At 44.0% G+C, this 5,878-nt stretch overlaps 1 long non-coding RNA gene across 1 annotated transcript; it reads left to right on the forward strand.

Annotated features, from left to right (window-relative positions):
- The first annotated feature begins 220 nt into the window (after positions 1 to 220).
- On the forward strand, positions 221 to 4,561 carry LOC113967446. Its single transcript, XR_003534171.1, has 3 exons — positions 221 to 420; positions 1,917 to 2,152; positions 4,475 to 4,561. It is a non-coding gene; the product is annotated as an uncharacterized LOC113967446 (long non-coding RNA).
- The last annotated feature ends 1,317 nt before the right edge of the window (positions 4,562 to 5,878 follow it).

A 5,878-nucleotide genomic window follows, 5' to 3' on the forward strand; every position in this document is an offset into this window, starting at 1 on the left:
AAAGTAACTGTTTTGTAGCCTCTGGTAAGTGTCAAAGTCTTCAGGCCTCCGAGCTGGGAGTCAGTAATACACCGTTTTACCCTTAAAAGCCTTTGGCAGTAGGTCCAGCAGAAGCTGTACCGCTGAGGCTCTTCTGCTTCCTGGGGTGATAGAGGGAATACCTGCAGTGTGATGTAAAGGAAGCTGAGCGGAGCACTGGAATCATCAGCCTTAGCCAAGGTTAAGTAGTAATGCCTTCCAAGAGGTTCTCCAGAGCGTGTTTGCAGATATACAAGTATATACCACAAATGGTAAAAAACAGAGGAGAACCTCAAGTAAAACAAAGGTAATGGAAAATAGCCTGACTGTCTCTATGCGAAAAGGAGAAAACAAAATGGGGAATTAGAAGAGCATCACTGAGCATAAGTGGTTTTGGAAAATGTACTGAGATAAAAAGCAAACTCTCAATCAGTTAGCTGTGAAGACAACACCTGTTTTACAGCCATTAGCTGAGTTTCCCCTGAGTTTCATGTTAGTACTCTGGGATCTATACCTAGGGACAGTGACCTATATATAGACAGTACAACTTAGAAAAAGTAATTATTACAGCAGAGGATTTTAGGGATGTGTTCTTATGGATACCCACATGGCAAGTGGCAACTAACAGCAGACTATGGAGGCCTGACAGCTGCTGCCAAACCACTCATTGCCTCTGTTCCCAGTAGGGCTGATATAGTCAGTCCTCTTAATGATGGAGGGCATCTACTGATATGAAAGAAATGTTTTTGATGACCCCAGCACCAGGGGCAGATCAGAGGAGATTTGCTTTCATCAGGCAGGGACTTCACAATACATTTACTTGTCTATCCCAAATCTTAAACCATAGCCCTAGCATACCTTTAGCTCATGCTACATTGGCTGAAGAGCTGGAAATGTTAAAATTTCCACAAGAGGTCACTGTGAGGCAGTGCATTGGGGATGCCTTAAGAGGTGGCCACTTCCCAAAACCTGTAAAGACTACAAACACCTGCTATTCCCACAATCAACTGGGGTAGAGATACCAGAAGAAGAGGAACAAGGGCACAGTCACGAATTCATCTTTTGGAGAGTCAGATGGACAGGTGGGAGAAAAACATATGCTACAAGAAATCCAATGGTTACCCGTGTCCCAGAATAAGAAATGTGCTGTGCTTGGAACTTTAGGATCTTGGAGGACACATATTCCAGGATTTAGTATAGGATTTAGTAATAGCCTTACTACTCCATAACTTATTAGAGAAAAATGCAGTCTGTGAATGGACCCCACAACATAAGAAGCCCCCTAGAGCTGTTAAAGAAAACCATAAATGTGTATCAGTCACTAGTGCTCATCTACCCTATGTGGCCACTCTCACTACAGGTCCATGTGAGAGAGAAGGGATATTGGTGGAGACTAGAGCAATAGTGACTGCCTGGATCCATGCAACATTACATTACTTTGGGTTCCAAATCACAGCAGAAGATTACATTTGTATAGGAATGCAGTCAGACATAACGATAAAACTATTATTAAATAATTATGAAAAGAAAAACGATTTTGAATAGGAAACCAGAGATTATGACTTTACAGGAAGATCGTGAAGCTGGGCAATGGGGTCTTGGAGAAGGCAAATACACTTCCCCTCTAATGAAGCTTTGTGAAAGCTGAAAAGAGTATGAGTGTTTATTTCCATGGTAAGCATGGAGTCCTTCACTCCAGCTCACAAAGCTTTTTGCATCTCAGTGAAATCTGCATCAGAAAAGATGATAGGTATCATCTCTCCCTAGACTATTTTCTGCACTTGCTTAAGTGAGACCTTCGTTATCTCCATCTCTAAGAACTGATTGGGAAAGTAAGATGATCTTGAGAGAGTAAGTTGTCATTAATAAAACTTCCTCAATTCTCTTCTTTCTGTCAGATACACTGAGCATTCATGTGCCATTTGGAGAGATGCCAGTTTTAGAGAAGAACTGGCAAGGCTGGGGCAGAGCCAGAAGCTTTATCCACGAGGCTTAATTCAAGGATGCTGACAGTTGCTCTTTAAAGACCTCACCTTTTTGTCATGGTTATTAATAAGCAATGCCTTTAATGCTCAGTATAGCTACACGTGTGCTCCATGCAAAGGTCTGAACAACCAACCCAAGATCATGGCAGGTATCTCAACACAATCCCCTCACAGAGGGCAGCAGGGACTTCCCTGACTCCTTCTCCCTTTTCGTATCAGGAGACAGGGACAGAAAGAGGAGCATCTCCTAAGCATGCTCTCAGGTGAAAGAGAAAACTGATCCTGAAATTACAGAAGAAAAGACAGAGAGAGAAGGGGAGAAAATCATATTCTGTTTAGTACTGCAGTGCTTGAAATATTTGTTTGGTGACATTCCAGCTGAACAGGCAGTGTCTTGTGCCTGCTGTCTCCACCAGTTGTTACACAGACTTTTTGCAGGCTCCCTCTTCCTTCGGTAGCTCTTTTGCAGCCCCACTGTGGTGAGAGGCTCCCACTCTGTTTCTCTCCCAATCCTAACCCTAATCCTTGTCCTGATTTTTGCTGAGATAGAGTTAATTTTCTTCCTAGTAGCTGGTACAGTGCTGCTTGTTTGGATTCAGTATGAGAATAATGTTGATAACACAGATGTTTTAATTGTTGCTAAGTAGTACTTACCCTAAGTCAGAGTTTCGGTTTCCCTTGCTCTGCCAGTGAGGAGGTGCATGAGAAGCTAGGAAGGAGCATAGCCAGGACACCTGACCTGAACCGGTCTGAGAGTGCTGGGGTTGTGGCCTTCTTGACAGGTCCAGCATGGCTACTGCAGTGTGTGGCTTTGTCACCAAAGGCCCTGTCAGCTGGAGAGGCAGTATGAATCCTGGACATAACCATTGCTTCAGCAGGTGCTTGACTTCCCTGGAGTCTCTCTTGGGTTTCTGTAATTCTGAGCAATTCACCTGTGTAATCTTAATACATTTCTTGTTGCAGGGTGATACCAAGAAATGCACCTTCTTAATCCCTTTAGACATTGAAGAAGAATTTTGCCGCTCAGATGGTAGGTTTTAAACACAAACTGAGGAACTGCCCTCATCTATAGCGTTCTGCAAGCTGGCACTTCTGCAAAACCACCTACTTCAGTCAGAAGCATTTCAGTTCTATTCAGTGTTATTACTTTGCAAACAACCTCTCCCCTTATGTTCAGTGGCAGTGTTAAGTACCACTGGCATTGTATTTCTGTGTTCCAGTTTTCAGAGCCATGTTTAACCACATTCCCTGACAGCAATAGGAAATAGATGTGCTCATTTCTCACGTAAGAGTCACCACGGAGGTGTGGCACTGCAAGGGAGTACTGCTACTGGCAGCTACGTGACAGAGCAAATAAATCCTCTTGGCAGCAGCGGCTGCACTTTTTTCCTCTCACCGTGCAAAACCTCAGCTCCTGTAAGCACTCTGGAGGAGACCACCAGCATGGCCAGATGTAGAGTAAACCATCACCTCACACTCCCTTGCTGTAGTATCAGAAGCAGGAAAACGTTTTCTCGATGTTGCAACACTAGCTGACTTTCTCACGGGTCTACCAAGGACTTGTGCTGAGACACAAATACAGGTCTTGAGAACTTTTAATTTCTTCAGGTCAACTTTTCTGGAGCAGAAAACAGCTCCTTTAGGAGAAAGAGGATCGATCTATGATACTTTCTGAAAGGGGGAAAAAGCATCAATACAGCCATCATTTCCAAATTCCTAGCATGCTCTTCTTTTTAAGACAAATACAAATCCCATGCTGAGAGATTTCTGCCCCTTGAGCTAATGAGAACTGAAGATGGTGCTCCCATTCTCTGGGGCAAGTACATTGCATCTGGTAGCACTTTCTTTTGCCCTGCTGGCAGGAGCAAGGGGAAAGCACCAGCCTTAAGAGAAGAACTATCATCAGAGTGCTGCTACCCCTAGGCTGGCAGAGCAGAAACCATGTGTTCTCAATTCCATTGGTGACAGATACTGAAAGGCAGAAGTTCTTGCTTCCACCCTTGCTGTAAGATGGGGGCACAGAACCATAGAATCATTTAGGTTGAAACTGTTGTCATTGAAAGCTGCCCAAGTGACATACCTGCCTTGCATAGTTATTGCAGAAACCTCTGCAATGTCAAAATCCTCTATAAATGTAAAATATCTCTGTGTTACATCTGTGCCTTGGACGTTTCCACTCTTTTAAGAAGAAATGATTAATATAATATAAAAAATCTCAAACCCAAACAAACCCCCACCCCCAAACAGGAAAGGTGGTGTCCTTAGAGGCATGGTCACAGCTTCACAGTTTAGGTGGCTGCTTCCTGAGTAACTTCTCAGTTGTCTTTCAGACTCTCCCCATTTAGTTTGAGCTGCTGTTTCACCACATGTTAGCTCTCCACTCTGCATGGCACAGCTCTGCATGCAGATAAAAGCTGATCCAGATTTCAGCTGATTTCTTCTGCTGATTTTTGCTTTTGTTCCTCTTGCAGCAGATGGAACTCAGACAAGACAGGTGACATTGTGGGCCTTTGCTCTGAGACACCTCCTATATGACAGGAGAGTGATGCAACAGTCACACCCCTCAAGTCATGCCTGTGTTATGTTTTTTTAAAATTAATATAATACTACAGCTTTGTTGAAAAAGAGTAAGAAGGCCATGAATATTTTGAACTTTAATAAACTTGGTGAACAAGAATGAAGTTTCTCTGAATGTTCTTTTTCAGTTCTTGTAGACAAATCAGGACTTGTCCTGGGTCTCTTTCTGTTATCAATATTGCCAAAGATGTCTCAAAATGAAAAAAAAAATAAAAATTCTGCATAAGAATGCAATATCAACGAGTATTATGATTCTTCTTATTATTACTATTATTATTATTGAACAACTAAGACCACATTCTGTGTCCATGCCTGTGTGTGGAGAGCTGTATGCCAGCAACTGGAGTGGTGCTGATTGCATGATATGGCATCACCTTCCTTTCCTCATTAGCTGCAAATCACATGCTTTGAGTGACTATTTTCCTTTACATCCTTCAAGTACTGCTGTTGGGGTGGAAGGACCTGACCCTGTGTGTGTGTGTGTAGCCCTCCCTGTTTTCCAGACTTTACTCTTTTGTAGGACAACCAGGAAAGACCTGCTCCTGCTGGAATGGGAAGCTCATGCTGACAGTTTAACACCAAAAGAAAGGTTGTAACCAGTGTCCCTATTCAGGGCTGCCTAAAAGCCTGCACTTGTCCTCCTCTAGGGCTGCATGAGCAGTGGCTGAGTAACAATGTTCCCATGAAATCGACCCAATTTGAAGTCAGTTGCTTCTGGGAGAAAACGGTCTTGGTCAGTTCTAAATGGCAGATGTGACAGTGTAATATATATAAATAAATATAAATAAATAAACATATAATAGAGTATAAAATTTAATAAAATTTTAAATTGCATATTTTCTTGTCAGTGAATATGTGAAAAGGTCCCCCCTTGTCTACCTGCCCCTGCCAGCCTTGGGACTCGGTGCCTTTGGGTGCTCTGCAGCCCACCATGCAAAGGGCTCTGTTCTCTGGGGCAAGCCTGCTGTGAGACAGGGCTGCCAGACTCCCTTCTGCCTATTTCTGTGGCTTCCCAGGGCAGCCCCTGGGTATGGGGATGCTCTCTGGGGTGTGCAGTGGCTGTCCCTGCAGAGAGCAGGGGGACAACGAGGTGGGAGGCCCGGGAGGTTGCACTGGTGTGACTGCACCATCTAGTGCTGTCCCTGCACAGCCACCGCTGAATGCGCAGCCATTAATGGGCAATAACGAGCTGCTTCAGCGGGCTCTGCGGGGAAAAGGCAGGTTCGGTTCTAGATCGCTGCTGCATTCAGGGCCAGCCTGAATCAACTCAGGAAATGATAAGGCAACAGCAGAAGTAG

This window comes from Neopelma chrysocephalum, unplaced genomic scaffold, assembly GCF_003984885.1.
Source record: "Neopelma chrysocephalum unplaced genomic scaffold, ASM398488v2 Primary Assembly neopelma1_23, whole genome shotgun sequence".
NCBI classification, from domain to species: Eukaryota; Metazoa; Chordata; class Aves; order Passeriformes; family Pipridae; genus Neopelma; species Neopelma chrysocephalum.